The sequence below is a fragment of the Marmota marmota genome, unplaced genomic scaffold (assembly GCF_001458135.2).
Source record: "Marmota marmota marmota unplaced genomic scaffold, marMar, whole genome shotgun sequence".
Classification (NCBI taxonomy): domain Eukaryota; kingdom Metazoa; phylum Chordata; class Mammalia; order Rodentia; family Sciuridae; genus Marmota; species Marmota marmota.
Genome location: NW_026000221.1, coordinates 15,410,507 through 15,434,639, shown reverse-complemented (window position 1 = coordinate 15,434,639; position 24,133 = coordinate 15,410,507).

Genomic DNA, 24,133 nt, shown 5'->3' with positions numbered 1-24,133 from the left:
GCATAAACTCTGTACCCTATAAAAATCATTGTACCCCCAGAATACACACTCCTCTGAAGTGTCACTAATAATGATTCTTCCCTTACAAATGAAAACAAGGACTAAAGAATGCAGTGATCTAGTTATGGTTTTCTATCCAGGTAAATGCATCAAAGAGACTGATAACATCTGACTCCACGTTTGCTGCAGACCAGGAACTTCACCCTGCTCCTACTAAGGAAGATGTCATCTTCCTCTGGCCTCTCTCCCACCATATTGCCTGTCCTGCCCTGTCCTTCCATCTCCACTTTCTCACCACCACCAAGGTTTAGAAGTTTGTAAGTCATTTGGAGGAGATCAGCTTCTCCAGCATCCTGACACTCTTGCTAAACAAGACTACAGTACAAAAGGCACAGAAAGGATTTACATCTTTGACTCTCTTCCAGCAGATATTACTTATCTTGAACTGCCAGCCCAGTCTCCACTATGCGACGTGCTTGACAGTGAAGAATAGCTTTTTGCTGCTTTGCCGGGCTTGCATGGGCAAAAGAAATCAGGAATCATTGCTTGATGGGATGAATATTCAGAAACATCTCTGGGAAATCTTGGCAAGGGGGTTTGAGCTGAGACACCTAATCTTAGAGGACATGAAAATGACCACCCCCTCCTCATTCAACAAGCCCTTGCAATGATTTTTTGCAGACTTGCCAAAAAGAAAAAAAAATCACGAAAGATGGATTACTCAACTTTTATTAAGACCAAGTCTTTTCTAAGGAAAACTATTCTTGAATTACATGTCATGTGAGAATTTTTTAAATAGCCTGGTCCTTTAAAACTTAAATCAATTGTGTCTTGTAAACACAATTATAATGAGTGGTCATTATAGATAGTGGCTGCATAGTCCTAATGGTGCCTTGCAGACATAAAACAGTCAAAAATGGTAATTCTTATTAATTGCACTACCAATTTCATCTCTATACATCTAATGTTTATTATTTTGTCTCCAAAGCACTCACTGCACAAGCTGTGTGATACAGAAGGTATTTGTATTTTATACTGCTTGTGGTAAAATAAAATCTAGCTTTAAAGTTTGTCTTCATAATCTCTAGCACGGAGCATAAAAATATTAATTAATGAAACTGTGTGCAAAAAAAAATTATAGGGAATATCCAGAAATTCTCAGCTTGCAAAATTAACAATTATTAATGTGAAAGATTAATTTGGCAGAACTATCAGAATTAAGGCCAAAATATACTTTTCTTAAGAATTTTGATAATACATTTGAACAAGATTTCCTCAATTTGTGGCAATGTTTTTTCTATTAGTAATCAAAAACGTTGCAAAATGGTACAGACGGGTCAATTGTCCTGATATCAGCAACGTTGGATCATTTGCAAAAGAGACTATTTTATACTTTTATGTCTTAATAGAATGACTGACCTCTGAATCTAGAGTCTTATTTAGCTTAAAAATTCTTGAGAATGAGATTATGAAGTGGGAATGAACCCAAGTATGCAAACTTGGTAACGAACATTAGTTCAAAATCCTACTTTGACATATATGAAAATGTGTTAAAAAATAAAACACGTTTGATAGGCACAAAGATTTTTTTTTCAACATTCAAGCATAAGCAAAGTGTCAAGAACCAACATAATATAAATTATTTTGAGGGTTTCAGTCACAGCACATATGTACTTTTTCCCTTTCTACTCCAATATCCAATGCTAGCAGTATAAGATCCATCTTAGAATAAATTAACGGAACGTGGGTATACCTCTCACTGCAAAATATATGTATTCTTAAAATGTTCAACTTTAATTTATTCCATACATTATTTTCTATTCAAAATGCACATGGGAGGCTTATCTGAATGGTTTCTTTTGGGGTCAATTCCTCACATGTAGATCTAGTGGATACAAGAATTAGAGACTTCATGGAGGTACCTGCATAACTAATTCAAGGGATAGACAGTCTCAGTGTAAGAACAAGTTATTTTTCAGTAGGACTAGCCAGCATTGATTCAAATTAGAGATATATCCTTCTTTGAACCAGTGTAGAACTAAATGTAAAGTCCAACTGCAGAGCTGAGGGTGTGCTTGTTTCCATAAAAGAAAATATAGGTGGTGCTATTATAAGAAATAGTAATTACATAATGATAAAAGTGCCAGAACTCATCCACTAAGGCTAGTATATCTCAGTCTAGAGATCTACTCAGGGCATCTTCATTTTTAATAAATCTCCTAGGTGATTCTTGTTAGCATTATAGTTCAAGAACCAGTCTTGGTGAACACCTCTGCCCCTCTAGAAGCATCTTGTATATTGCCTAGAAGAATAAAACATCTAATCAATATTTAATGACATGCAAAAGTGATTGATATCTTAAGGCACTGGAAAGGGAGAAGGGAAGTAGCCACACGGCTTTACTCGTAGAAACTCCCAGTAGTATTTATATATTTCATAGTTCTACGGGTTCCTCAGGCCTCAGGGGCAAGTGACTGTGTAATGGAGCAGGGAGAACCCAGGAAATAGCCTCCCTTTTTTCATCCAAGAAGCATCTTCTTCAGCAGGTTTACATTTTGAGTTTCCACACTGGCTGGTATTTTCAGAATTTTTTTTTATGATGCCAGAGGGAAAAATGTCTGAATATTTTTGGTCATCCATTTTGGACATTTAGACAGGAGACACAGAAAGACAAATTCGGGACTAGTGTATGAATTCAGATCCTCTGACTCTATATCCAATATTTTTCAATCTTGCATTTCAGAAGAATGAAGAGCTTGGGGAATGGAATCGCTCCTGGGAGAATTCCTCTGTCCCTCATAGGCAGCCAGTTCCTGCCACCACACACTGCATTAGGATTCTGCCATGCAATTATACATCTTCCCATTTCTGCTAACCCCATGATCTTCCTCCTTGCCTGCATAAAATGCAGACCATCCATATGTGAGTCAAATCTTCAACCAGGATCAGGAACAATGGAAGGTGGGAAGGGAAGAGGTAAGAACTTAAAGGATTTGACTTCTGTCTGAGCACCATGATTGGGAAGCCAGTAGTCAGGTAAAGCAATCAGGTGGCTAGTTGCCTACAAATATGTTTATATTTTTTGTTAATTATTTTGATTGTTTCTTTTAACTGACTTTTTTATTGTTTTAGTCAGCTTTGTGTTGTTATAACTATAATACCTGATAGGAACATCCTAGAGGAGGATAAGTTTATTTTGGTTTGTGATTTCAGAGGTTCAGATCATGGTTGGCCAACTTCACAGCTCTGGGTCTAAGGTGAGGCAGAACATGATAGTGAAAGAGCCTAGTGGGGAAAAGTAGCTCAGGCCTGACAGACTGGAAGCAGAAAGAGTCCCATTCACCAGGGACAAAATATAAACCCTAAAGGCACACCCCCAATGACCTACTTCCTCCAGCCACACCCTACGTGCCTGTTTTTACTACCTAGTTAATTTATCCAAATAGACTAATCTACTGATTTGGTTACAACTCTTATAATGTAATCATTCCACCTCTGAACATTCTTGTATTGTTTCACATATGAGCATTTGGGTTTGTTATCTGAACCAAGCATTTATCAAAACTGTCAAAAAACATTGCTGAGAATATCCAGGTCAGCAATCCAGAGAAGGGTTTCTCAAACTTAGTGCTATTTGTACTTGGGGTCAGAAGATCTTTTCTTGTGGAATGTGCCTGTGTCTTATGGGAGGGTAGAATCATCCCTGACTTCTCACTAGGTGCCAGTAGCCTCTCCCTCCCTCCCTTCCATTGGTTGCAATAAACAAAAAAATGTCTTTAGACATTGCCAAATGTTGACTGGGTTATCACCAAATCATCTCCACTTTAGAACCACTAATATATACAAAGGACAAAGTAGACAGCACTGTACAGAAAATATGCAATAATCTTTGCCGGGGAAAATGTCAATTTACATCTCAGCCTCCACCTTCTTAGAGTAAGATCCTGGTGATCAACATTATATAATGGAGCTAAGGAAATAATTCTTATACCTTTTGTCCTCTTCTGTGTTTTCCATGTTGTCTATTAGCTGGGCTAAGATGCTCATTATTTGTTAAAGAAGGTTAGTTTCTGAATTTCTTTTATCTCTGTCCTTGTTACAGCAATAGTCTTTGATAATAAAGTTTAATTAGCTGCATTCTACTAAATGCTTACTTTTTTCTTTCCAATGAACCCTCCAATGCAGAATGATAGTGGCACCTGTGATATTCCACTCCCTCTCTAATCCAACTTCTCTGCATCTGCATCTGATTTGCTCCTACACTTATTCCTTTGGATGCAACCACAAATCCTTTTTCATTTTCTGTGCATTGAAGAGTTAGCTACCTTTATCTATGGTCGAAAAGAATGAGAAGTTTTAAGTGACTTTGAGTAAGAAAATTACCAGCGGCTTAGAGAACATTGCAAAAGCTGATCCTGCCATGAGCCTAAATATAGGCCACATGTCACTTCTGGCAATACTCTTGAACACTCCAGAAAAGGCAACAGAATAACTCGGGGCATTACCATCATCGCGTCAAATTCCACCGTATGGATTCTTCTTACTCTTGCAAATACTCTTTCCAATTCGTTCACCCTTCTACTTCATTTTTTTTTATATACCATTTACTTAGTGCTTAAAATATTCCTGGCATAGTACAGTCCTGTAACTGCAAGTTGAATAAGGCTGAGTCCTCCCTCATAGTCCATTGTAGCAGCTGCTATTATGAATAGTAACTGATGAATCAACAGATTACCAACCTGTTACAGAGGAAGGACACACAGTTGTTCATGGAGACCTGAAAGTTACTTTTCACAGAGAAGACTGAGATTTGAAGAAAAAGAATTTATTGAGCATCAAAGTAAAGAACATTAGGTACTTAAGAAACAATATTATTGAGGCAAAGAGATCTGGAAATGCATGCTATTTACAAAGAAGTTGTAGCCTTGAAATATTTGGTTAGAGGGAGGTCAATGATGTGGAGATGGTAAAATGGGAGAAGAGCTAGGAAAGAATGTTTAATGAACCCATAGAACTATAAATTTAAACTGGATCTTTTAAGACAGGATATGACATCAGGTATGTAATTCTAGAAACACAATTCAAGTATATAACAAGGTAAAGAGGTCAAGATGAAGGGAGGGGAAGAAAACTGAGTATAACATTTATTCAATAATTATTAAAAAATTGGTGAGACCTAAAGAAAGTACTGGTATTGGGGCTTGTCCTAAGTGTGTGATTCTGTAAGATCAGATGTTTGGGGCTTTGGGGCTGGTTGGACAGAGTGGCCAGGGGGAGGATACTGATGGGGATGGTTCCTAGACTTTGTAATAAGTAATCAGAGAGGAAATAAAAACAATAAACCATATATAGTATTTTGATTTCTATGGGTTGCTCATGTGGGGAATGCTTTATGATTATTAATGACATCAAGGCTAGTGAATGACAGGCAGATTGGGCTTCTTTACCTAATGACAATTTTTTTTAAAAAATTGCTTCTGATTCCATTGTTTTTGACTGTGACAATGAAAGTCCTCTGGAGGTATCAGAGAGGTTCTTTTAGCTCATGCATTGGTTTCTTAAGAGACTCTTTCTGAATTATTTACCTGTGTCATCTCGATGATCCAAAGGACTTTATATTTAGTGACTGTCATTTTGTACCTACTGGAGAGACATATTCTGCACAGATATTCATCAAAGGCCAAACAGCTCACTGGGACTCCCTTAGTTTTCATATTAAGGGAAGGAACGATATGGGTGCAAGGAAGAAAGTAGGTTGATAGTACTATTTTGTTGATTGATTATGGAAATTTGGAGATGTCTAATTTTATCAGTTTAACCCTGACTATTTAGGGTCATTTTGTGAATTGGTTAGATGTTCCTGTACCCCTACTCTGATAATTCATATCACATTTCAGCCTCTCTTTCTCAACAATATAATTTGATACATAAATAGAAGGCTTGTGAGATCAAGAATTTCAATTCCTACATTTTATGGATAAGAAACAATACGACTCAGAAAGATATAGTACTTATCCCAAGAAGGCACAAAACAAAAATTTTAAATCAATTAGGAGAATAATTGGGCAAATATGTTTTAGGTCAAGGGTTTTTCCTTCTGAGACCTGTGGCAAGCAATGATGGTTGAGAGAGGAGTTTGAGACTAGGGTATTAAGTTTTAGTTATGGAGTTAGTAGCCATTGGGGAAGTCAAAGAAAGATAAATTTTAAGGGCCATGTAGAGAATCACTATTAAAGAATTTTTTCCCCAGTAAAGCGTAAAGTAGATACATGATATAAGGCTGAAAAATTGGTTCTAGGTGACCAGTTCCTTCAACATAGAGAGATTGCAAGTGAGCCGGCCTAAGGGTGTGATGCAAAGGAGATCCAATAGACAAAAAAAAAAAAAAAAAAATCCCAAAGTAGAAGGAGCAGTTCTGAAGAAGGTATTAGGCTGGTAGAATGCTGGGTACTCAACATAGACCCCCACCTTTGGAGCAATCCCACTGTATTATTGAGGTCCTGACTTGTGGTCTCCTAATTACAGAAAGATGAAACCCAACTGTATTTCTAAAGGTTTCTACTTAGGAAACTTCTGCTAAGAACTTCTTTGTTTGTTTACTTCTAAATAATAGGAGGCAGAATGGAAGAAATATGCCCCAGGTGTATACCAATAGCTACTTTTCCCCTTTGCCTTAGAGTATTATTAATTTTCTCTCTTCTGCTTCCAGTTATTTACATCAAAAACAATTTTTTCAAGGAAAGGTATCTAAAAATTCCTGAATACAAATTTTCAGGGTCATTTCAGTGTCCTGGAAATCCATCATACCTTAAACAAATGTGTGTGTGTGTGTGTGTGTGTGTGTGAGAGAGAGAGAGAGAGAGAGAGAGAGAGAGAGAGAGAGAGAGAGAGAGAGGTATCAGGAACAAACTCTCTAGCTCTGAATATGTACAAATGAATTTGCTGATTTATTCAGAGTCTAGGTTATAGAGAATAAGAACAATTTGAGACTTCAAAGTATTTAAATATGAGTTTCCAGGCTGCTATCCCCCAGAAACTAATTGAAATCATGTTTTTTTTTTTTCCACTTAAAGATTATCTCTGACAGTGCCTCTGAAAATGAAGAGCAGGAAGTGGCACTCTACCCATTGTGGTATTCTGCAGCTCAGCTATGGACTCCATGGTGATCCCGAATGATTGCAGGTTTAGTGAGTAGCGAATCCTATAAATAAGAAAAAAAAAGTTCCAAATCACTTTCAGCTTGGCTGCCTTGAATTATGCAGAGTATCCAGGGTGATCTCCATTTCAGTTTGGCATTGGGATTTCAAATGAGATTGCAGGGAACCCTCTGACTCAGAAGCAACATGACCACTTAACACTCACCCAGGAGTTCTCCAACGCTCAGTGAGTCTGCCAATTCCCCCTTTGAGTATGTTAACAAACTAAAAAAGCATGACAGAGAAAAGCTTAAATTTGAAATAATGGCCCTATATTAAAATCCACCAGTGTCTGCACCACCTACATTGACTATTTTCATGTGAAAGGGTGAATATCACTCCCCCTCCTCAACCTCCAAAATATATTCACATCCTGGCAGAATGTTTCCCTCACCACTCACCAAGAGTAAACCAGAAAATGTGACAATATATAGTACTGTTTTTTTTTTAATTCTAAGTTACTTTTAGGTAATTTCAATAACTTTAAGACTAAGAAGTCATAACTTTAAACCAGTTGCAACACACATATGTGCATACCCAATACACACACACACACACACACATACAGAAAAGCAAAGCTGTATAGGGAATGTAAAAATAGCTTGTGGCTTTTGTCTGATCTCTAGAAGGAAATCTAGCTCAGTATATCATACTAATACTATGTGTCTTTACATTTCATCTCTTACTGAGGCCCCCATGACAATCCTGATACCACAAGGAAGGTTCAGGCATGTCCTGCCCCAACTCAGCTGGACCCTAAGTGTATATTTCCACCTTGGACAGGTGTTAAGACTTAGCTATTTTTAAGGAATCTCAGTACTATGATCTGAATGTGTCCACACAAAAAGTGTTTTGGAATTTAATCCCCACTCCAGTGGTGTTAAGAGCTGTGGCATTATGAAGTGATTAGGTCACAAAAGCTCCACCCTGTGAATAGGACTAGAGGCCTCATAAACGTGGCTTGTAGGAGCTCTGGAGTCCTTATCTTTCTGCCTTTTTTTCCAAGTGAGGATGCTACTGAAAGAACAGGCCTTCACCAGACACCAAATCCACTAGTGCCTTGATTTTGAATTTCCAGCTTCCAGAACTGTTAGAAAGAAAGAAAAAAAAAAGTCTGTTGCTTACATACCATACATCTATTAGATAGTATTTGTTATAGCAGCACAAATGGACTGATACCTACTTAGTCTTATGTTCAGATGTCTTTCCCTGTATTTTCCTATATGACTCCTATGGTTCCCAATGCATCATTGAGATTCACACTTCAATCACTTAACACAGAACATTTGCATTCTTTAAATGCCTTCCTTTTCCATCAACTGCAGGCAGCCTCTTTTCTCAAGGTTCTTTTGCATGTTGCCCTCTCAGTGAGGAAATCCATGTTTCCTAGGAAGACTTAATTCCTCAGTGAGTGTAATAGAGCATAATGTATACCTTCCTTCTAGCTGCAATTATACTGTGTTGTAATGGTTTGCTTATCTATCAGTTTTCTCCAGTAAATTGTACACTCAATGAGGGAATGTTCATTTCCATCACTTCCTTAGAATAAATTTTTAGACTGTTGACAATAGTGGTGGATCCCAAAGTTCAGCGTCCATCAGAAATGCCAAGAGGCTTGTTAAAGAATAGTTTCCTGGACCATAACCATAGACAGTTGATTTATCAGGTCTGGTATAGGGCCTGGTGATTTACATTTTGAACCAGCTCCTAGGTAATGCTAATACCATTGGTATAGACAGTTTTAAGAACCACTGGCTTATGTCAAGAGTTCAGTGAACTCTTCTAGAAAATATGAATTGATATGGAAGTGCTTATACCTAAGGCACCTGATGCCAGATGGATATGAAATCAAGTACTTGATCTTCCAATTACTCATTTTATATGTGGGTGTGTTTCTGAATGATTGCATGTATTATTGTTTCTCAGAGCACTTATTTTTGATCACTGAGTAACAAAACACCACAAGTATAGTGACTTAAACCACATTTTTTATAGTTTGGAAGATTCTCAGAAAAGATAAACAATTTCTGTATTACCTAGCAATTTAACTCTTAATTAAATACTTAAAAAATATTGAAAGCAGGAACAAAATGAAATTTATGAATACACATTTCTGGCAGCATTATCCATAATAGCCAAAAAGTAGAGACAACTCAAATGTCCATGGACAGATGAATGAATAACCAAAATGACATGTATCTATACAATAGAATAGTGTTCATCAACTGGAAGAATGAAGTAGTGATGCATGCTACAATGTAGGTAAACCTCAAAAACATTAAGCTACACAAAATAGCAGGACACAAAGGTCACCGATTGAATGATTCTGTTTAGATAAAATACCAGAATAAGTAGATCTATATATAGAGAAACAAATAGTTGACTGATGGGGGCTGGGGAAGGTGATATGTAGTAACTGTTTAATTGTTACAGGGTTACCTTTGGAGTGATTAAATGTTTTTGGAAATAGTGATAAAAGTTGAACAACATGGTCCATGTATTAAATGACACTGAATCGTATGCTTTAGAATGATGAATTTTATGTTATGCACATTTAACCTCAATTAAAATGTGGTTTTAACATCATATCTTTTCACAGTTTCAGTGGGTTGGAGTTTGGACAGGGGTTAGGTGAGTCTCCAGCTCAGGGTATCACCAGGCTGCAATTAAGGTGTTGGCCTGGCTGCATTCTTATCTGAAGCTAGACTGGGAAATGATTCTTTTCCAAACTTCCTAAGTTGGCTGAATCTATTTCCGTGCAGCTGTGGAACTCATGGCACATTGCTTCTTCAAGGCAAGTGAGAGAATCTGTCTGACTTCTCTTGCTCAGCCTCTTGAGGTGATGTACTATTGATAAAGCTCCTTCTCTGAATTCCATTCAGAGAATTTGAGCTCAGCCTTCAATACTGACATTCTGCATGCAGGCTGTGGCTCACATACCTGTGCTTCCAAGATGACTGATCACCATCTCTGCTTAAACACTACACAGTGCATTGAATTATACTCATCTGCCTTCCCATCTAAAATGCTGAATTCTGGTACAGAAGATAACATGTTGTCTTTCTATTGCTGAATAGCTGGCACTCATTTATATGGCTCACTCGATTAGATCAGACCCAGACAGGCTGATTTCTCTTTTGATTAACTCAAAGTCAAATGCTTTGAGATCTTAATTACATCTGCAATGTCTCTTCACCTATAGGAGGTCACAGGATCTGCCTGCACTCAAGGGAAAAGGGTATGTGTGGAATGACTCATTTGGGTCACCATAAGGCATGCATTTCACACTAACTTCAAATTATAAAGTGAGAAAGTAACAGTACTTACCCTTGGGGTCTATCATAAATGTTCAGTTAGGCAAAGTTAGCCCAGTGCTAGTATATAGTGGATACTTAATAAATATTAGCTATGATAATGAGTGTTTACCTCATTTATCACTATGTCAATTATCATTACCTAAGTCTTCCTAAGATCTATTCATTGCACCTATAATAAAGTAATTGAAGCTGAAAAGAAAACCTAATCACAATTATATTTTATAGCTGGAGAGCAGAGACCAAACACACCCGACTACAGGGCTTCAAAACACATTTTGATGGAAAACAAATAGTATCCTAGCCCTTGCAAGGAAGTTACAGGTAGGCTGCTAAATAGATGTAATGGGAGTTTTAGGAAGATGTTCATAGTCACAGTGCATCTCTGAGAAGACTTTATGGAGCAATTTTTTACCTGAATAATGATGTCAATCAAGTCAATGGGAATTGATAGTGTTTGGTGGAGCTGCCTGATGAGTGCCTCTCCCTTGAAGACCTAGGTGAGGACTTCCAGGCTGTCATTCCAGGGACCTGTACTAATTCTTGTCTCTGAAAAAAAATCACAGGTTTTTCTTTGCTAACAGTACAGGCATTTCTGGGTCTTCATGTAGCACTGCCAGGGGCAAAGGCAGCAAGCCAGTGAGAAGGTGGATCCAGCCCATTCCTAAACAGAGGAGCACTGTGATGAGGCGGGTGTGTATAACGCTAATTCGAGGTAGACCTGGGTTCTATATTTGGTTTTTGTTGTTGTTGTTTTGTCACTATCAAGTTTTATTATTGGGCAATTGTATGACATAGCTAAACCTAGGCTTCCCTTCTCTCTAAAATGATAAGTTCTAGTAAAGATGGCAATCTGTTTTCTTCACATGCTAAAGAGATGACATAGAGCCTGGCTAGTAATAGTTGTTTAATTAAACCATAATATAAATCAGACACTGAATAAATAACAAAAACAAAAACAAAAACATCGAATGAATGCTCCTCTCATTACCTTGTAAAGTTTCATTTCCACAAAATAATATCTGATGTAATATACTTCCTATCTGTACAGAGAGATCCCTTCAAAAACACCTCTCTGCCCTCATAATGCATTTTAAAATTCTATTTTACAAAATTTCTTCCAAAAAATTCTTTCTAAAAAATTCTCTTCAAATACAGTATGTTGTTAAAAATTTGTACTTCATGTATATGCTCACTTATTTAGTTATTTTGCTTTAAGATTTCTAATTCTTGTTCCATGCTCTTCATTATTATTTTAAGATATAAAAGTTTCTCACTCTGTTTCCAGCCCTCACCAGAAATTCCTAATGGATAATCCTTTTAAGACATCTATAATGTCACTAAGACTTGATGTACCCTTGATAGGAAATGAGGATGTATCAACCATGACTCAGAAGGTAGAGGGATTTCTGGATAATATCATAGTGGGTGTTCTACCTTTTGGGATGCAAAAAAATCCAGTGTACTGTTTTCTGATCCCAAATAAAGAACTTGGAGGACTCAGTGAAGGAGGGTCTGGACATTTTATTACTCATGTCCTCCTCAGCGGTGACAGGCTGGGATACAATGGAGGATCCCACTGTTCCTACAGGGAATGTACAGGATGAGTTCCATGCCCTTGTGTAGATGGATTGCCTCAGATGTTTTTGGAGTACATTCTTTTACTTTACAAGCAAGGTCACTCTGCTTTGATCCTCACCTAAAGACCAGAGTCAGGGATATAAGGTATGTTGACATCTAATTCAAGTCTTCATACATGTACTTTGTATAATGATGACCATCACATTCCACCATCCTTGCTAATCTCCTGCCCCCTCCTTTCCCCTCCCACTCCTCTTCCCTATCTAGAATTAATCTAATCCTCCCATGCTCCCTCTCCCTACCCCACTATGAGTCACCCTCCTTATATCAGAGAAAACATTCAGCATTTGTTTTTTGGGGATTGTCTAACTGCACTTAGCATTATCTTCTCCAACGCCATCCATTTACCTGCAAGTACCATGATTTTGTTCTTTTTTAGTGCTGAGTAAAATTCCATTATGTATATATGCCGCATTTTTTTTTTATCCATTCATCCGCTGAAGGACATCTAGGTTGGCTCCACAGTTTAGCTATTGTGAATTGTGCTACTATAAACACTGATGTGGCTGTGTCCCTGTAGTAGGTATTTAATGGCATGAATTGGCATGAGCATACTTTATATACAGAAATATGAAAAATTGTGCTCTATATGTGTAATAAGAATTGTAATGCATTCCACTGTTGTCGTGTATTTGAAAAAATAAAATCAATAAAAAAATAAAACCAAGTTAGAGGAAAAAAAAAAAAAGACTAGAGTAGGGAAGTGGTCACCTTACCCTCCCAATGTTCTTCATTTTCACATTCTTTAGAGCCCTTCTTATCTCACTGCCTGGAAAAACAAGCTTTCCTAGGCACGGAATACTGTGTAACCTAATAGAGTAAAAGTGGGTAAATATCTTTGTTTCATTGATTGGAATACAAAGAAATAGATGACAGTTCACCTGAGTGGTAGGGAATTAAGTCACAGAGAAAAACTAAGAAGAATAAAGGAAGAAACAAACAAGTGAAAAAAAGAGTGTCAGAGAATCAAAAATTGAGAAGTACCACTCCTTTTTCTTTTTTTTTCTTTTTATCTGACATAATAAATGTATGCATTTGTGGAATACAGGGTGATAATTCAATACAAGTGCACAATGTGTCCTGATCCAATCCGGATAATGAACATTATTATATTCTTATCATTTCTTTTTGTTTGGAATACTCAAATAACTTTTTGTATTTCTTCATGAAATGTTAAACAGGTTGTCATAAACTGTAGTCACCCTACTGTGCTGTAGAACACTAGAAATATTCTTCCTGTACAATGGTATCTTGGTGTTCCTTATCACGCTTTCCTCCATTTCCCCTCTCCTCTCCCACTCCCCTCATCTAGTAAGGTTTTTCTATTTCTCTCTTCTACTCACTTCTTTTTATTTTTGTACTGGGGGTTGAACTCAGGGGTGCTCCATCACTAAGCCACACCCCCAGCCCTTTTTTCGTATTTTATTTAGAGAGAGGATCTCACTGAGTTGTTGAGCACCTTTCTTTTGCTGAGGCTGGCTTTGAACTCTCGACCCTCCTGCCTCAGCCTCTGGAGCCACTGGGATTACAGGCGTGTGCCACTGCACCTGGCCTTCTGCTCACTTCTTAAGCACTTACTATAGGTGAGGCATCACTCAAGCCTTTAGACATTTAGCACCCTCAAATGAAAGTCAAAATGGCATCTCTACAACTCCACATTGCTTGCAAATTTATTTCCCATAATAGAAACTATTCCTGAAGTATTACTTGAAACAACCACAAAGTGTTTTGTTCTATGGATTTTTTTTTTTTTTGCTTTTTGCTTTTATTTTCAGATTTGACTGATATCTCTGTACCCATAGTCCTTATGCTATTTTCAGTTACATCTTCTCATACCTTCACAGAGCCAGTCTTCCAGGAAATCCTGTCTGCCAAATTCTTGCCTATGCCAACACCTTAACTATGCATTGGTACAATTATAGTAGCCCGAATGTCCTTTCAGTTTTATTTGCTTACTCATGCCTCTTAAAATTTGTCAATAGGTGGTAGCTGAATAACTGAAAGGAAGGGTAGATGCATGTTCTTATTTTATCCGTCATGGAAAACCTATAAGATAGGACTTATCCTTGAATCTTAGACAAGAAATAAATTTTGAGATCCCCAGAGTATCACCATCAACTTCTGGATTCAAAACCATGTCTGTCACACTTAGTGTCCTGGCACTCAGAAACACTATAATAGTTAAATTAAAATACAACTTCACAGAAGAAAAGTGGCTTGTTCTTCTGAAAAAAAAAAAAAACAACAACTTAGATACGTTTTGTATTCTTAAAGAGAAAAAGAAGAAAAAGAAATAAAGGTATCCGAATGATAAGAGAAACAAAAATACATTTTGCAGGATGAAATTGATGTTTATCACATATACTAAGAAAACACAAGTTAGGAGGAGCCACAATCCATGCAAAGTGTGGTCAAGTCTCTCTTGTGCTCCTACTAGTAGAACTCTTAGATTAAATAAAAAGAGCAATAGAGTTGGATTCTAGACAAAATGGATCCACTTATCAGTCCAGATCTGTTTAGCATCAGTGCTATTTTTCAAAATGGCTGTGGTTGGTTCATCTAAGCTTTCTAGCCTTGGTTTTCCCATCTGAAAACTGATCATCATGATATTGATATGATAATGCTGTTTTAAATTGCAAATTAGATAATGAACATAAAATACCTGGCATCTTACTTGTCACAGGTTAAGTAGTAAAGATAATGACAGGGGTACTCTAATGACATCTGTCATGCCATCTCACCTCCGTGAGCTATCCTATGTTTAGATGAGCATGCTTTGCATTATTCAAAAGATTGTAAGGGAAAACCTAAAGGTTGATAGGTTCATTGTAAGGCATGTTATGCACAGGTAAGATCTTAATGACAGCACTCAGAACTGAAATGACTTTCTGATTTTGTTACGAAAGCCAGTGAGCTCAGAGAATCACAAGAGCCGTATTTCTATCTTTGCTTATCAACACATTCTTCCCATTCAAAGAAAGGAGGTGCAAAGACAAAGAGTAAAAATCTAAAAGAAAACAGCAGCATTTTATAATCATTATATAGGTTTGTTCTCCAAACTCTAGGGCAAGCTCTCTGAAAGTTAGCAGTTGGTCTAATTATATCCTTAAAAGGAAAAGATTTCTCCCTATTTCTTCAAATCATGCTAGCCATGGTTTCTCTTGAAATCCCAGAGACCATACTCTTTATTTGAATATGAGTGGAGGGAAAGTGAAGCTGACTCTTCTCTGACATGTCATTCCTTTGCCTTACCCTCCTATTGATCCTCCTAACACATACCCAGATCGTGGGTTCTCTGAGAGTCAGATGCTGTGACAGAGTTAGGAGAGCAAAAGGTGTATTAAGAAGCCCTTCTGTGAAAGGACACCAAAGGAAGCAGGGTGGGCAGGTGGAAGTGTCAGATCACAACACAGACCTGTCAAAAAATCTCTGGCAACCCAATGGGGAAGCTCGGATCAAAGATTATCAGAGGAGTCTCACATTGAGTGAAAATGGCCATAGATTTGTACCACCACACTTCTCCATAATTGGATGGAAACCCTGTGAGGGAGTGTGATCTAGACTACAAAGTTGCTGAGACATACCCGGGAGTGCTGCAGGTAGCTGGGGGTTGTCAGCCGCCACACTTCTTGCAGCTGGACAGTATGTTCTTCCTTGAAGGGGAACAGAGGGGCAGATCTCAATATCCATCATGAAGAAAACCACCCCCAGGACCAAGTGCAACACACAGTCAGAGACCCTACACATGAAACCTCAGAATGAATGTTCACTCTTCTGGGGAAAAATATAGGCCATCGAGGGACAGAAATTTAGTATTTTATCTTCAACTTTAAAAGGATGACCCCAATGATGGTGAACTATTCATTTACAAAGCAACTTGATTTGCTCCACATTTTGTTCTTTTGCCAGAGAACCTTCCTATTAATTTGCAAGTACTGATAGGAAAACTTAGAATTAAAAAAAAAAAAAAAAACCTAAATCATCCTATGTTAAAAAGTTGAAAATTAATTAGTAAAAGAAAAAAAGATCATAGTATTAATTCTACTTTGACACAAGTTTTGAGATGGTCCTTGGGGTGATATTTTCTCCAGGGGTTAAGTAAGCATGAGGGAATGAATGAAAAGCTGTAGTGTATTAGATAATTTGGAATAACAAATTCAAATATTCAGTGAACACAAACTATTCCAATTAACTTGTACATTTAATCATCTGCATACTTTCTTGAAATAAAATATTTAAGCCTCTTTCCTCCCAAAAAAAGGGCAATTTTTTTCTCAGAAATCCACTGAAGCCTGAACACTGAAATATGAGGATCCACTCAGTCATGAATTCTACCAGACAGAGAGACAAATAATCCCACATAGTTTCATTTAATCAACTAAGCCCATTTGAGAAATGTTGGGTTGAAGTACTAAGTCAAGTTGGAGATTACACATGTCGGCAGAGTTAATGGCCTTTCTCTTTTGAGAAATTGCTGTGGGGACAGAATTATATTTAAACTTGCACCAGGGTTAAATAAGAACGTATTTTATTAAGTATATGTGATATCACCCAAATTCACATCGTCAGTAACTATCAATCAACATTTTATTGAGCACATATTGTATGCCAGGAAGAATACTAGGCTTAGGGGACTACAGGGAAGTGTAAAGAAATTAAAAGAGTCAAATGCTAGGTTGTGATTCACATAACTTACTGAGTAGTTAGCTAAGGCTGATTTGCCCCTATTGACTAAAAGCTTTCCCTAAATTGACAATGAAAACAAGTGTGACTCTCTCAAAGCTGCAACAATATTGAAAGGGATTTCTTCAAGGGAATTAACAGGAGTTACAGTGTGGAGAAACAGAGTTGAGGAGTTACTAATGGTGGATTTCTAAACAGATCCAGGATCCACTAATCAAGAAACTAGGCTCATTCATTTAGCCAACACACATATTCTGCTCCTCTCCTGTTTCATTGTAAAAACTACTAATCTCTATGCTAGGAGTGATGGGGAAGTGAAGATTAGGTACTGCATTCTGTTACATGAAGTCAGGTGGTTTTGCAGATAGACAAGGAGGAAAAAAATTGGAGAAAGGATAAGGCATTCAGGGAACTGCAGGTCCTCATACATTCTTGCAAGTAGAGAAACCCATGGGCAGTTTCAAATTGTAAAATATATACATATATGTCTCATTTATTCTCTCATGAGTTCTATCAGGAGGAAATATCAATAGATGCACACAAGTGTTGTCATCCAAACATCATCATTTAGAAGGACCAGAGAAAATGCTTATTCAGAGCAGAGCCTCACTTCACTTTGCCTAAAAAGTCTACACAAGATACCTTATAACTAAGAGTTTGAGGGGGACAATCTGAGGATCCAGATACTTATAAATGATGAAGAAGCGGGTAGAAGTAATCAATACACCTTTAACTTCAACAGGAAGCAAACAATTGTTCAAGTTAAACACAAAACACACACTCTTCATACACACACACACACACACACTCAACTCAATAAATGAAGAGATTTAACACGAGATTTAGATTGAAAAATAACATTTTACAAATAAAAAACAAAAAACCTTGAACACTATTTGATATTGAAAGAAATTACAAAATAGGATGTTTTTTAAGTCCAGCCTCCAGGGTAATACATAAATTTTAAAGACCATACTTCAATTGCCCTTTGTGAAACCATTGCTGTTGCAGAGCAAGAGTTTTAGGTCTGGAAGGATGAGTGGGCATCCGTTCATGGATTAAGGTGTGAATGTACATAAAGGAAAGAAAAAACAGTGTGTGGAAAGGGGTGAATCCTGAACAAAAGTGACATTTTCTGAAACAAACACCACCCCATCATTGTTCAGAGTGCCTGGGGCAGGGCTGTGTGGTAGGTGGTGGCAAAAAAATCAGAGCAACCAGGTGATTAGAGAGGAGCTGCTAATGTAGGGGCTTGGAATTCAAGTTGCTCATTTTGAATCTTTCAGGCCACCCAGAGTCCTGTGTGCTCTGGGCTTCATCTTCTTGGAGCTCTGAACAGAGGAGTTTCTTTTGAATCTTGCCAGTGTGTCCTAGACACAGAACTGGAAGTTGAGGACACGGCGGTCAAGAGAGGCGACAGGACATATTGAGAGCTATACAATGAGTTACTGATTTTATTGCCAAGGAAAATCCACACCGCGTATTGCTATAATATGCATAATCATCCTTGAAAAGAACTCCTTCTGCCTACAAAGACATCTGAGACAGTGCAAACGTCTGTGCAATTTTTTTTTGTATTTCATGCAAATACTTTTTTTTTCTTTTGTAAAATCTGTTCCCATCTGTCCTTTTTAAGAACATTTAAAAAAAAAAAAAAAACAAGTTCAGAACAAGCACCTGGCTATTTGTGTCAATTATTGGGTACTTCAGATGTTTTCCATGAATAACACTAGGAATGGATCATTCCCTAATGGTTGTTCAGTTTCACCGTTTATTCATACTGAGGCCCTCACACAAGCTGAATGTAAAGAGATAAAAATGAAAGGTGAGAATCCAGATAGAGGCTGAGACCTAGGGAACCAAGTGGCAGGGGCCTTGGCATCAACTGAGTTTGAATTTGGTTCATGCTACAAATTGACTCTCAGAACTTGGGCCATCATAGATGTCAAACTTTCTCCATTAAATACCCTGAGCAGATTCTCTAGCTCTTTCATTCATGTTTATAGAAAAGTAGATAATAAATGTACACACTTAAAGAAGACTGAGAATTAGCTCTTTCTCATACATGAGCATTATGTTTTTAAATATGTGTGAAATAACTTTCTCAGTACCTGGAATAGGGTGAGAAGTTAACAAATGTTTATTCCCATCTCCTACAATTCCTCTTCCACCCCCAGTCAATTGCTATTAAGAGTTGGTGTGAACAGGACATTCATTTTCTTCCCTACCATCATCTCTAGCACCTTATCACATGCATCAGGATTGCTCAATAACTGATCATTACAACAGCTCTCACTTAGCTTCGATTTTCTCATCCATAAATTCAGCATGAAAAACAAGCCTCCAAAGCCTGAACTGAGATTTTCACATGACCTCTCTCAGACATGTGAAACACTCATGCCAGAAGTTTTATCTTATAATACAGTTATGTGTTATTAATGACAGAGATACATTCTGAAGAAAAGTGCGGTTTGGCAATTTTTTCATCTACTGTGAATATTACAGGTATATTCATGCAAACCTAAAGGCTATGGCCTAATACATATGTAGACTGTATGGTATATATGGTTATGTGTTAGATATACATATGTACATGCACACGTATACATATGGCTGTGTGGCACACATGTGGCATACTAGGGTCAATGTATGCAGTAAGCAGAAGATGTATGAAACTGCAATCAGTGTGACATGATAAATTCATGATGAATGAATTCATGATAAATTCATGATAAATGAATTTTTCAGTAATAATATTTTCCTATGTAAACGAGTATGCTCTAAAATAATAACTAAAAAGTGTAACAGAGTAGATACTTTAACCAGTAACATAATTGCTTATTATCATTGCCCAGTGTCATGTATTGTACCTACCTGTATGTGCTCTAGGTTCATAGAACTAATAACACAGTAAATTTGTATGTAACCCATCACCAGAAAGCACATGAACAATGCACAATGCTCCAACATTACAATAGCCATGCTATGCCTGGGCAGTGGGAGTTTTTCTGCTCCATTATAATCTTATGGGGTCACCATCATATATGCAGTCTGTTATAACCCAAATGTCAGAAGGCAGTGCCACAGTTAAATGCCACATACTTCATGACTATTTAGGAGATGTTTAGCACCATGGTTACTAACATGCTCCTCTCCTGTCAAGAGCTAGACTGTCAAGCACTAGCTGTGCAACTTTAGATCAATTGTTTTAGTTCTTTGTACTTCCATTCCTCGTCTAAAAAGAAGGGATAATAATGGTACCTATGTGTCAGGATTGCTGGGCTCATTAAATTAGTTAATAGAAACAAAGCACTTAGAACAAGTCCTGACCTATAGCAAGCACTATTTAATAGCTGCTGTTTTTTTTTTTAAATAATGAATTCCCCCCTCAGAGATGAATGAATGAGATATTAAAATGCATACAATCCATTCTGGGTGTGCCTATTGTTTCAAAGTCTACAACAGCAGGAGAGAAGGATATTTGTTTAGGTTTGGTGGCTTCCATCACCAGCTGTTTCCACTAGGAAGATCTCTGATGCCCCTTGCTAGGAGCTCTTGCAAACCCCGGAAGATATCTGCCATCTGCTGCCTTGGGCTTTTGTGACCATGCAAGTCTCACCTCTCCCTTCCTTTCTGCTCTTCCTCATCAGCTGTCGCCTCTGGATTCCAGGCTGAAGCCAATGTCAGTCACTGTAGCAAACTGGAGGCTGCTGTGGGCTGTTCTTTGAACCCCTTCCAGCAATCTCATGGTGTTCATCTGTGCAGAGAGAAGTCTGTGCAAAGAATTCTCAGCACTTGAGAGCTTCCAAGCACATCCCTGCTGTCTTTGTACATCTCTATTCCAAATTTCTGTGTCAGAAAGTTGACATTGTCTGAACTGTGAGTAAAAAGTCAGTTTTGGAATGCCTTGTTTTTTTTTAAAGGGTAAAGTATTTACCCTTAAAATCTTAAAGCAGGATATTTTGTCTCAGTTGATACCAAAACAGGCTTAATTCTGTGTTTTATTTCAACAGGATTCCTCAGTTACACCACTCTCTTGGAGGTAAGTTTTAGGATTTTTTTTTTTCCATCTCTTCAGAGACACCTGCTTTTAGCTCTAGACTCCACTGCTTTCGAGCTCTGGACTGGTTATTTTAAGACTAATTGATTCATAAATTCCACAAGTATTTCTTGATGCCTAATGTGGGTCAACATGCTGCGTTTTTATGCTCCACTGCATCTCCGTACTGATAGGCATTCCCCATGCTCTCCAAGAACCTCCAGTTCAGTGGGAATGCAGAGAAACTAATTGCTATGCATACAGATAAATGCATAAATATTAATTGAGATAAGTTAATCAACAAAAGTCAAGGGCTACGAAAGCAGAGAATAAGACCGCCTACCTATAAAAATGGTGAAGAAACACTAAGAAGTTATATTTGAGCAGAAATCCGAAAGCCAAGTATAAATTTCCATAACGAAGAATGTTCCAAGCCCAGGAGATAGATGTGCATCTATATAAAAGCACAGTTACTGGAAGGAATGCGACTGATCTTAGGATCCTGCAGGTCTACACAGAGGGCTGAAAATGCATCAATGAAACTGAGCATCTTGGAGATCAAGGTTAAAGGAAAGAGTCTGCATTGTCATCTCAAGTGTAGACAAACAAAACTGACTTGCAACTCCAGTTAGATTACCAATTCCTGCTGTGATTTTTTTTTTCTCAGTTCTGGGGATGGAACCGAGGGTCTTGCACATGCCAGTCAAGTGCTCTACCAGAGAGCCACATTGATAGCCCACATTGTGAATTCTATAAGCAATAGAACCTTGGTGGACAAGGACAGACCTTTCTTAAGACCACTTTAATCATGCAGCATTGTCTGCTTCTATACTTTGAACTCTGTCTAGTCTTCATCCCCTCTAAATTAAACTGCTCCTGGTACAGAGTTCCTAAAACATACATACTTCATGCTACTTCTTGGATCCATGGATGCAGTTCCTTTTGTTAAGGTTATGAAAAAGTATTTCCAATCTGGCCCCAAACAAAACCTCATTATTTTCTTGAACTGTGGCTTGGGGACACTTTACTTAAAAATATCACCATGGTCTTCCTACAACATTTTATGGATCTTAGCTCACAACCCCTTGGTATATTCTTCATTCTCATTTTAGACCCTGTGGTCCAGCTTAACCTCTGTGTCTCCAGGAGCAATAGCAAAGAGTCTTTGGTCATTTCTATGAATTGTTTAACCTTCTATTTTTATATTAACATTATTGGTCCCCATTAAGTATATGTTATTCAATTTAATAGTCATGTGTTTCATTTTGTATTGACCATCATGCCCTATCTCCTGGGTTTTTGTTTTGTTTTTCTGTTTAGAAATATTGTACCTAAAGGTGGAGACATTGAAGAGGTCTCTTGCCTAAACACTGTAAAATTGAGAAAGTTTTCACAACTTAACTAAGAGATTCTTTGCAAAGTAAATGAGATACTTTACACTTTCTATAATATAGGTGTCAGAAATTCAATCCCAACCCAGCTGATAAAACTCTTACAATAAAATAAGTCTTTGAGGATTATGAGATTGTTCAGTAATTATAATTTTTAGGTCTTGGTCATGTTTGGTCAAGGTTCAGTGCTACCTAGAACACCTACCTGTGGATCCAAGACAGGCTTTAAGAGATCCCATGGAAAGGAACAAACACCCACAAGTAGGAAATGCTCATTCCAATCATCTTAAGCCAACCACATTAGACAATGGAATTTAATACTTTTGACACTCAAAACCTGACACACAAATAATGAGACTTGAGAGATCAAACCAGAAATTAAAGTGTATTACTCCATTTCTTCCACCATGTCTCAATCATGGAGTATGGTATCTGCCCCAGCTGGGTATTTCATAGTCTAAAATGTCTTCAGTATCACCAGAAGCTTGGCCCCAAGTAATCCTGGTGACCTCCAGGACCCCCAACATCTTATTGAAGTTCCCATCAGAACTAATCTCCAACCCTTCAGATTCAAGAGACAATATTCAGTCCATGTACTTGAATACACATAATTACAGCTTTCCTGTCTCTGAACACAGGGAGAGAAATACGAAGGTCTTTGTCAGTTTTAGCTGCCATAACTATTTGCCGTACACTAGTTGGTTTAAACAACAGAAATTCATTTTCTCACGATTCTGGAATCTAGAACTGTTGGTTTCTGAAGGGGCTTTCTCCCTGACCTATCCTCACATGGTAGAGAGGGAGAGGCAGAAATAGAGACAGAAAGGAAGCTCTCTGGTGGGATGCAAAAGGCACTAATCCCATGATGAGTGCCTCCCTCTCATGACCTCTTCTAAACTAATTACCAGCCAAAAAACCTCTCAATACCACTGTACTGAGAGTGAAGGCTTCAACATATGAATTTGGGAAAGAGTGCATAGTTTGTAGCAAATAAAAATTTTATTAGTTCCTTTTTCAGAAAGCTGAATAATAAGTCAATGAACAGTTACTTTATTGTTAAGAAATACCCTAGAAATATGTATGTTTGTGTCTTTGTGTGTGTTTAGAAAATCCTTTTGAGTTTCAATTGATGCATAGAGGACTGGACTTCCAGTCTGCAACATTAGGTCCACTCAAGACATTCAGATACCCATTTCCTTCATCCTGAATTTCAACAGATGTTTGAACTTTGAGCTTTTATTATATTTATCATTACAGGAAATATGAATATATTTCCATAAAATAGAAACAAGAAAGCATTTGCTGCTAAAAGTTACATTTGCATTGCCTAATACACACTCATGTCTAAACCAACTAAGTAATTTTACTTATTAAAAAAAAAAGCATCAAATATCTGGCACATGCTGTCGTGGAAATAAGAACTTGTCATATAGGTGAATATTTCTCAGAAAAACTAGTTTCTCAAGATCTTCTTTTCCCATGATGCTATCAACAGGAGTTCAGTGCATGCTTGCTGACGAATGTATATCAGATGACCACACCAAAGCTGATGAAAAACTGGCCCATTCCAAAGTCAGCAGGGGACAATAGCAGGGGTTGGGGTGGAGAAACTCTGAATTCACTTTCAACGTGAAACACTTTAAGGTGATTTTCCCCCTCACTGAATGCTTGGTTCCTCAAATGAATTTACTAATCTTTTAAAAGGGGATGGTATAGACTATATTCTAGAACAGCATTGTTATACTACGTATCAGTAGAATAAATGTATAAATGAACTCTCAATATCCCCTCCAACAAACATACAAATATAAAACAGTCCAGACAGCAAGGCTATTAGCATTTTTGTTTTCTGTCTCTCTCTCTCTCTCT